The 10,549-nt window shown below is 41.5% G+C and overlaps 1 pseudogene across 1 annotated transcript in view; it reads right to left on the bottom strand.

Moving 5' to 3' along the window:
* Nucleotides 1-7,476: 7,476 nt before the first annotated feature.
* LOC144532199 (transcription factor COE3-like) overlaps nucleotides 7,477-10,549 on the bottom strand; it is a 67,275-nt pseudogene continuing 64,202 nt past the window's right edge. Inside the window, exon 16 of the transcript XR_013503316.1 lies at nucleotides 7,477-9,283. The product of XR_013503316.1 is annotated as a transcription factor COE3-like (transcript). The remainder of the gene's footprint in view (nucleotides 9,284-10,549) is intronic.

Here is a 10,549-nt window from a genome sequence, read left to right as displayed (position 1 = left end):
TGTTTAGAAATAGCAGTTGCTTTAATTGAATATGTCCTGTACTTTTATTTTCTATATTTACTTAAAATGATCTGTTGTAACATTGACAGTTTTGTCTTTTTTTTCCTAAGTTCTTGATTTTCCCCTTTCTTGCCTATACAGTAGTTATTCCTCTTCTGTTCAGCCCAGGTAGCCTAATAATCCACCCTGCAAAAAATAACCCCGGCTCTAACCTTTGCAGAACCAATTCAAGTGGCCTGCTCGCTGAATACATTTGAACTTTGCTGCATTTTTGAATTTCTTATCCGATCAGCTCTGTGTGGCTGTCTTGCCGTGCTGCTGGACTCACTTACTCTGCCGTTGGTGCACCATCGCAGCGTAGATGTTGAGGCTGCAGACAGGCAGATGAAGAATGAGACTCAGTCTGTGGTTTCACAGAGGGCTAATGATGCCTGTGGTGACTACAGGCTACAGTCAGCCCCCTAACGAAGGGAGCTGTGACACAGCCACAAGGGGTCCCATTTAAGCCAGGCGCACTCTGAAGTGCACTGTAAGCACCCTCCTTTTTTTGCTTGTGGCTAAGTAAATTCTATGGAATGCTATGAATTTAGCAACCAGAGATACTGATGTCTGTAGAGGTCTGTGTAAAAAACAAGTCCAGCATCAAAGATTCAAACATGCTGCCAGTAATTGGCCATGTAATTGCTTAGGTACCCAAGGAATCTCTTAAAAAGAATTCAGACCTTTTCATTTTTTTAATTCCTACATTTTCACGGGATTTTAGTATGTATCAGCATTAGTAGCAGTGTTATTATTATTATTATTGTGTCTGTATTATTTTGTGGTGGTACCACTTCCGTACCATGCTGGCTCAGAGATAAAAAAGGAGTTAGATTAAAAGAGGCTGAGACGATCTCATCATCCGCACAGTTCATCTCTGTGAAACCTTTAATTTTGGCCTAATATCTGCCTCCATTTCAGAGAGAGAGAGACTACAGGAGTGCATGAGCTGCATGCGCGTGAGTGTGTGTGTTTGAGCATGTGGCCATGCATGTTGGTGTGTGCACATGTGTATGTCCATATGTGTGTGGGTGAAGTGGATGATATTGAGTCTGACTTCATAAATCACCCAGACACTGATAAACTCCCCATGCACCCACACACCGCTAATGGGCAACCCTTAAGGAGTGTGAGTGTCTCGTGCGGCGTTTGATTCAACATTTATTAACCCCCTCACACACACACACACTCTCCCTCACATACTGTACAACACACACTCATTTGAGCCCCAGAAAGAGCGAGGATATGGTTGGTGGCATCCACAGCGTTAGTGCAAGGTTTTGACCTGGCCGAGCTGTATTAATCACGGCAGATAGTAGCAAGATACATTTTAGCTTATACAGCCACAACAACAACAACCTCTGCATTTCCTAACATTAGTTTCCTTCTCATAACTTATATCCTGTCTCCAACTCCCCACTTCCCATCTCATATCCTGGCAACCCACCTCATTATAGAGCAATTTTCTGCCCCCACATCAAATACAAACACACTCTGTGCTTCCATCCCTTGCTCTTCATACATGTCGGCTCATAATTCTAATGTTATCACAACCTGCACCCCTTGGTACGAATCACAAGCTTAGTGGGGACTCTGCAGAAGTGAATCCCGCAGCCACATCAGTAATTCATAAATAGCTGCTTTTAGCTGTTATTCTTTCCTAAGAAGTTTGTATGCTTAAAAATAAATAAGAGTAAAACTTTTTGGAACGTATTAACTTAGCTGCAAGCAGTGCACTGCTGCTTGGAAGCCAGAGGAGTATCCGGCATGCAGATAGGCCGTGTCCAACAGTCAGTCAGACAGATAGACACAGGGATAGATAGCTGGATAGACAGACATTAGGCTGGGGCTTGGCTGCACTATCAGGTTTCCTCCCCCTCTGTCTGTCTGCCGGGACAGCCTGGCCTCGGAGGCCCTGACACCGAGGCACCACGCAGCCAACCACGACAGCTGCCACAGCAGCATCTAATACCAACACACTCCACGCTATGCCACAACTACAAAGAGAAATATCATTTCAAACATGGCATACTTTGATGCTCTTGTAATGATCTTTGTGTTTTGAGAGCGAAAGCGGGAGGATGGAGGATTTGTATGGTGCCCTTTTTTTGTTTTGTTTTGTTTCTTTAGAACAAAGAGACCCCACTCAACATGAGCAAGTTTAGGACAGTGATGATGAGATAGAGCAGGATTAAATGAGAAAGTAAAAGAAACCCTAAGAGCTATCAGCATGTGAGTGTGTGTTAGTAACCTTGTATCAGTGTGTCATTGTAACCTTATGAACTCAAGTGTTGGTCTGGGGGTCTCTAATTAGGAACGGCTGATGAACGACCATACATTACGTGAGAGCGGGTGCCTGTGAGTATGTATCCCTGCATGTATCAATCTGTGACTATGCAGCGCGGTTGTCAGCGTGGTACGGAGAGTGTCTCAGCCTGGAGAAAGTGCAGGTCTAGCCTTGGTCATGTTGACGGAGGGGCGGCACTTCAGAGGCTCCAGGACCCCATGGCACCAGTCTCCCCAGTCCCCCAGACAGACTGGGAGCATCTGGGCTCTGTCAGCGCCTCTGGCCCCCGCAGACTCGATCTATATGACGGGGGAGAGGAGTGGATTGGATCAGGGAGAGGGAAAATATGAGCCAGATTCCTCAGCTTTGTACAAAATGCATGCTTGGCTCAGTTAGCATGTTGCATGTGTGTATGTGTGTGTATTGCTGCATTAAGGCCTAAAAACAGGTCATAGTGATTAATTTTGTATGATGTGAGATAGGGCGTTATTGATTAGCGACTAATGTTGGAAAGGTCTGCTCTGTAAATCGTCCAATTAAGCTTTAATTAAAAGTTTGCAGCTAAAAATATGCAAAGCCCATTCTGAGCGGAAAAAAAACATCAAGATTAGACTGACAGATATCATTCCAGAGTTTCCTTATGAAAGCTAGCAGTGATTTGATCAAGTGGATATAGTTCCTAAGCTCCGCCACATGGAAACTGATACACACACACACACACACACACACACACACAAGACTAATTAATCCATACACTAAATTAGGAATATAAATTGTGGTCCCAATTTAACAAGGTCAGTTTTAACTTTAACTCCCTTTACACTTTATTTAACTGTGTTGGAGAAAAAAATGAAAAAGGGGCCCTATCAATGTGCTTCGCTTATTATGATTGACGATTGATGATTAAGTCCTCCAGCTGACACACACCACCAAAGCCGGTGAGTTGGAATTGGATGTGACACATACACAGTTCTGCGTGTTAGGTAATTCGTTGACGAGGGGCCAAATTCATTTATGGAACAGCGGTATTGGCAGGCATGGACACTCTCTGCAAAAACAACGATAATCACAGAGGTTTGGCGCGGCGTGACAAGGACTCTTCAGGGAAAGGCCCTTACACGCTGCTTTGTTGGCCGTTCCTCCCTAAGATGGAGGGAAACATCCGCCACTGTTCTTAAGATGAGAGTCGCTCAGACCAGGAGCAGAGAGGTTTATGTAAGGTGTGGATGATGTTTAAAGGGCTTGATTAGCACTTGTTGGGTCTATTTTGATGGAATAGTGGTTCATTACAATATCTGGAGTGTATAGATTTTTATTTTTATTTTAATATAAATTTTGCTTTAACTTTTTGGGGGAAAGCACTAAGTGTTTTTTTTTTTGTGCGGAATTGATGAAATAAAAGCTCTGATAAATCCTCTGTAATGAAATATGAGGGGGACCCTGTCTCAAGCCATTTAATCTCTTTTCGCATTCTCCATTTTTTCTGCTAATGAGCCTTATTGACAATCAAACAGAAGCTGTCATCCCCCAGGATGCAACACTCCCAGCCCCTGCGTGTTTGTCATAGTGTCCTGGCAATCAGAGCTGCCTGCAAGACCAGGCTGGCAGTTAGTGGTTCTCACAGCAGCACTGCCTGAAAATGGCACACTTCCTGTAGAGTTGCAGCTGCCACCTCTGCTACTTCCATTACTTTCTATAGCATGCAGATGTTGTATCAACATTCCCTGCCAAGGGGACTGCAATAACTGTGAGATTCATGCCATGTTTCAGAGGCACGTCAATTTCTCAAGTGGCACAATTAAAGAGGGAAATACAGTACCAGGTTTTTTACAGGCGCTGAAATCGGAAAAGGGCTTTTTCACTTTTTTTTCCAAAGGGGGGCTGTTTCATAAGGGTTCAGAAATCCACCCGATTTTTACTGCCCTTTTCCTGAGTTGAGCTGCTCTGTGAGCCTTTGTGCGGCAGACCTGTCGTGACCCACAGCGGATATGGAAATGGGGCTAAGGTTTTATGGGCCAAACGGATTGGACACAGTCAAGCTCAGGGGGCATGAATATTGGATGTTATTTCTGCTCCCTTTTTATGTAATCCATTGCCAATACATTATTAATAGATGATATCATATCCAGAACTACTGGACAAAGCACTACAGAGGGGTACTATGAAAGGAGCTCTATGTGGTGGAGACTATGGTAGAAAATAAAGTTCAAGTGATATTATTTTATCACCGTAGCCTAACATTCCCTGACCAGGCAATCTTTACAGTGTAATGTTTGGACTAAGTGAAGTTCATAGAAGGAAAATATAGTGAATACTGTATTTCTACCAGCAGTAAATCCTGCATTTGCGGGTTTGAAATGCACTGAAACATTGATGACGTATCAAATGACACCCAAATACAAGTTTAATGGATTTTTGTAGCACTGGGATACTTTGCTCATCCTCCTTGACTGCAGCGAGTGAAGTGGAAATCTATGCGAGGATCTAGAGTTTTCCTTGCAAAGCTGACTCCCAGTGTACAGTAGCAGGGGAGCAGTGTCTTATCTGATGTACCGATTCACAGTCAGGAGACTGCGCTAATGTGGGACTGTTTTATAGAAAAGCGTCGGATTCCCTGTTTTGATTCAAATGTGGAATTGTACAGAAAAAGGTCAGACTTCCTATTTTAATTCATTGTCATCTCAAAGTTATGATGTCTAGTTGTGCAGTTTTAACGAGTCAGAGTCACAGCAGCAGAATCCCTCTCATGTATAAACTTCACGAGAGTTGCAACCATTGTTTTTCCCCTTCACAGAACACATCACTCAGCGGTTACACAAATCCTGTCTGTCCGAGAGCAAATCCTTAAAAAGTACTTCTCAGCACTGCTCATCGAGCAGAGAAGATAAACTATCTTCCACCTTTTAGTTTTATGGCCTGTCTTGATATGTATACATATTGGCCGAATGTATAAGTCCCCTCAATAAGAGTTACATAGGGAGTTGATGTGTAAGGTAATATTCTCTTTTTAAGGTCAGTTTGAATTGTTTTTTCTCATGGGAAATGGCAGATTGATAAAGAGCAAACAAAACCTCTTTTTTGAATGCTTGTCCTCCATGGCCTCAATGAAGGTTTCATTCCTTTATATCATCCAGCCCAATTCCCAGCATGCACGGCCATTGTGGCTCTTTCAACTGGAGCTCTCCATTGACTGGCTCATTGTCCGGCCGCTCTTTTGTGTGTGCTATCACCGGAGCACAATCTTTCACCTGAACAGCACAGGAGCGCAGCCTGGTCACGTAAAGCTACTGAGTCACCCCTGTAGATGCCAGGCTGCACAATTAACCCGGCACTAATTAAGAAATGTTCAGTCCGTATACTGTATATCAACTTTTAAAACTCTCCAGTGATGCTTGTTAATAACACGGTTATTAGTCATGCTCAGGCAGCCTGCGTCAGACAGAGATGTTCAATATTACCGTTCTGGCTTATATTATTGAGAGGAGTAAATATAACAATGCACGAGCAGATGTTTGAAGCATTGCCCTCGGCAACACAAGGCTAGTTAAGATCGATATTGCTCTCAATATTTCTTTCCTTTGACAGATAACCAGTACTGAGGAAAGTCTTGATAAGAGTGGCAACATATGGATGTGGCGAGCCTCGCTTTCTTTTGATTGCGTGACCCCCTGACCTTTGCCTGTGTTTGAGAGGGAGGCAGCCACATGGTACGGTGGGGGTCTGTCAGGCTCTGGTTATGGGGCATTATTGACCCAGGAGTTATAAATATTTAATGCACACATTAAGATCATGGTGGAGGGTGGCCATTAGAGTTCTCCAATAAAGAGGCTCTCACAATGATTGAGTGGTGTGGCAGAGCTAGTGGCTGGTCATTGGGTACAGAGAAACCTGCTGAGACAATATACTGTACCTCGAGCCTGCCTGCCAGGCTTCAGAGCTCTTAAAACTAGCAACAACGGAGCAAACTTGGCGTTTTTTGATTGTACTTTCACGCTCAGAATTCTCAGAAGTCTTCTTTTTTCTTTTTCTTTTTTTTTTTTTTACTTTGCTCTGTTGGTTGTTTTGTCTGCGATGAGACTTTTTTCTTGGTTTCATGTATTGGGCAGTTAAGTCTAAATAAATATACAGTTTGCGCAACATTTTGTCATTGAATAACAGAGACAGCAGTGAGCAAGGCAATAGATCCAAACCTGTGTATGTGTGTATCTGAAACAGATAATGCAATGTCAGGAAGCAGATGTGTGGCAGTTGTTATCAGACACATTGGATTATCGAGGGAATGATTTGAAGCACAAGGCGATCGCAGCTGAAAATTAAATCGCTCTTTTGAGTGCATCTGTCCTTTGCACTATCAGCAACTCCTGGACTATCTCCCGTTGCCGTGAGATCTGTGCATGCTGGCTGACATAATAAGCTGTGATATGCTGATTGCCACTCAGGATTGCCGTTGTTTAATTGTGCATTAAAGGCAGAGGTGGCCTCGGACAATGTTGCCTTGATGAGAAATTGACATTTTGTGACCTGCTCTCCGCGACCACTCAGGATGCCAGATAAGATGCTCAGTTGTTTTTAAGGAGAACCACCATTCTTCCCTCAAACACTTCTATCCTTCTGTTTGACCCACTTGATGAGTATAGATTTCACAGGGCCCCCCCCTTTCAGCGCTCAAACTATAAGAGGTTCAAAACGATACCAGCCCTTATAGACAAAGGATAACCTTGCTCTTTCAATGTATTGATTCTTTATTAACTAGGTGGCTTAATGCAATGAAATGAGGGATTTGAATGAGCCCCATTTGGGGTGCTTTGAATAAAAAGCTTGCACTGTTTATGAATGACTACAAAGAACCTTTGAAGCACCACAGATGCAGGATATGCTGATACAAAGACCAGTATGAATATGTCACAATGTCAGAGTGCTTTGCTGAAAGAATGTGAGTAAAGAGCAGTTTTCATCTTTTATGGATGTTACACTTTTCCACAGGTTTCAAACAGTTATCTCTATGGCAAAGTCTAAACACTACAACTTACAGACGAATCACAGGTTTGTCTTCAGAAGTTTCTACTGTCTTTTTTTCTTTGTTCTGATTGTCAGTTTGTCTGCCAGCCAAACTGTACTTAAAACTGAAGAAGTCCACAGTTGAGGAGCTATTGTGTTTTTACTGAAAATTTTAATAAAACATCACTTATTCATTTCTGTTTCCATTCCAAATGTTGACATTTTTAAATTTTCTTCCCTGTAAACACATGTACGCTATGTGGCAGAGTCATAAGTGGTGAGTAAAAATGACTTCTATACATTCTACAAAACAGAAAAAAATACAACCACAAATGGAGTGTTTTTTTATCTCCAAGGTTGTCCCTCATGCACATTAGTCTCTATTGGATCTTAACAACTATCATATGGGTCACAAACAATTTATTTGACAATACAACCAACAAAGTTTTCTCCAAAATGGTCTGTATAGATAATTTAAAATCAATATAAAAATAAACAATGAAGTTTGACTTCCCCTTTAAAAAATGGACAGAGAGTCTTGACGGAGTAACACAAATTTTTGAGGATACACATGAAATATATGCACATTGCATTTCATCAAATACAAAAAGAAAACAAATGAAGGCAACAGTTCTTGGCTGAATTATCTGTGCTGCATCACTATATTAAGGGCATGACGATTAATACATACATAATGAAAAGCAATATACAAAATTTCAGAGATAAATACATTATTTATAGTTGATATGTTACAAAATTTCCCTCAGTGAGCGCAAGTGTGTATTTGAACAGAAATATGATGATGAACTACTATACTCCTACATTCTCAATGGATTTTAATTTTGTTTTTTAAATGTTTTTTGTTGATCTAAAAGAACATGAAAAAGACAGATGTATAAATATTTAGCACAAGTTTGGCAATATCACAATAGTCTACAATTTTTAACCACATATAAAACACATAAGGGAGTTGGAGCTAGAAGGGGGAGACTGCTCCTCATCAACAAGAAACAGACTTCACAGTAGCCTAGGAATGCATTAATATACAGTGCTAGCAAAAAAGTTGAAAAACATGGCAAAACACACTTGCTTAAAAGGAAGCTCTAGACATGGAAGTACATCATATTCATCAACAGAGCAGTGTTTTGTACACATCAGTGTGCTTGTTGAATCAAGAGGATTTTTTTTTTTACTTTTGAAGATGATTTCTAGCTACAATAAATTACAAAATTTAAGTTAAAATGCAGGAATGAAACATGATACAACCTTACCCACCCAGCCCCACCCCTTTTACTCGTATTTGTTGTACTTTTATGATCAATTTTCTACATTATATATCTCATATAATTTCCAGTTGAAATTCAAACTGTCTTGGCCCCTGTGTATTTTTCTCACACATAAAAATACAAAAAGTCACATTATAAAGACACACAACTGTTGTGAATCTATTAAAAGAGAGTTGAAACAGAAAAACAATTTCTGAAGTTCATTGGCAAATGTACTGTACATCAGTGTTTTTACTTTACAACCAGATGGTGAGTCCACAGAGTCCCTTCCAGTATTGAATGTGTGGTTGATTGGACATATCCAAGGTCGAAGCACAACCCGACAGGTATACAAAATAAACCCTTCATCATCCCGTGTCTTCTTCAAGGGTGATTAAATGGGGGAGGGGGGGTGGGGGGCAGGGAATAAACAAACAAAAAAATCCCGCAGGAGAAAAAAAAATATTGTTCCTCATGAAATCCTTTTTTTTTCTGCAGGTTTGCAAAAGTCATTTAAAAGAAACAAAACATTTGTTTTCTTTTTTTCTCTTCATCTTTAAAGACAGAACAAGCGGTTGACTATACATTACACCAGCATTTTTGCCGTGTGCTTCTGTGAAGTGGTAATGTGAAGACTGGTGCTTGAGATGATAAAAGTGCATTTACATTGGAGGGACAACCAGGCCGGACATGGCTGGAAAATAAAACAGAAGGAAAAAAAAGATTAGTTTATTTGCTAAAAACAGGTATGGATATAAATAATAAACATTTATTTTGTAATTTGGTGTGTGTGTGTGTGTGTGTGTGTGTGTGTGTGTGTGTGTGTGTGTGTGTGTGTGTGTGTGTGTGTGTGTGTGTGTGTGTGTGTGTGTGTGTGTGTGTGTGTGTGTGTGTGTTTGTGTGTGTGTGTGTGTGTGTGTGTGAGTCCAGCCATCTGACAGTGCACAAGTGCGTGAATGTATGCCTTAATGTGCCTGTTTGCGTATGTGCCTGTGAGTGTTTGCCGTGTCCGCCAGCCTGCTGCTGCACGTCCTCCTAACGGGCCGAGTTTAAAAACCTCCCTCCTGCTCTGACATTTCAGCCCCCAGCATGCCAGTCTTGCTATGTGTGATATTTCTCCTGGCGTTGGGGTAATGGCAAACAGTGGCCCAGACTCCCAGGAGACACGGCTGTGGTGACGGCAGAGCAACAACACGGTCACTTCCCACAATGCCACAATGCTACAGTACTAGACACTCCTCAGACTCCCCTCAGATTCCTTCTATCGCTTTCTTTCCTCCCCTCATCTCTTTATCCTTCCCTCTCCAACACTGTACAGCACATTAGTCCTTCATTTCCACATTCCCAAGTCGTGCCTCTGTGTCATTATCTAAGAGAGATTAGGGAAGATCAAAGGTAGCTTCCGTTATTTTACCAAGACCATCTGCTGAGGATATCATTAGCAACTGTACCTCACCCTGAGAGTTTATATATTCAGTACTTTCACACGTTTTAACAATTAGGCGACTAGTGAAGTGCTGGGATGATATATTATTATATTGCTCTGAGTATATTTGTAGAGTCATGGTTGAAATGGTTTTAAGTTTGCCTGCGCAGATGATGGCAAGGCATTGCTCATTAATTTCTGCACAACATGTATTAATAAGTATGAACGTGTAGCAAGATGAACTTTAATTTCCCACTTCATTAAGCCCAATGTTATTAATCTTGGGGCACACACTATGGCTAAGCTTGTTTTCAAAGTAATCATGTTGGTCATGACACATGCACAAAACCTAATAAACATAATTACTAAAACAATTCGGGGAAGGTCTTTTCCTGCGACATCAGAGGGGATCATTTGTATAAAAGGGCAACAAGGATGTATGTTTGCGTTGCACAGACGTGAGACGGCGCTTGCAGTCCTATACTTACGTGTGTGTGTGTGTGTGTGTGTGTGTGTGTGTGTGTGTGTGTAAAG

Source organism: Sander vitreus, chromosome 17, assembly GCF_031162955.1.
Source record: "Sander vitreus isolate 19-12246 chromosome 17, sanVit1, whole genome shotgun sequence".
In the NCBI taxonomy this organism is placed as follows: Eukaryota; Metazoa; Chordata; class Actinopteri; order Perciformes; family Percidae; genus Sander; species Sander vitreus.
The sequence above is the reverse complement of the archived record's forward strand: the minus strand, read 5'-3'. Positions and strand labels throughout refer to the sequence as shown.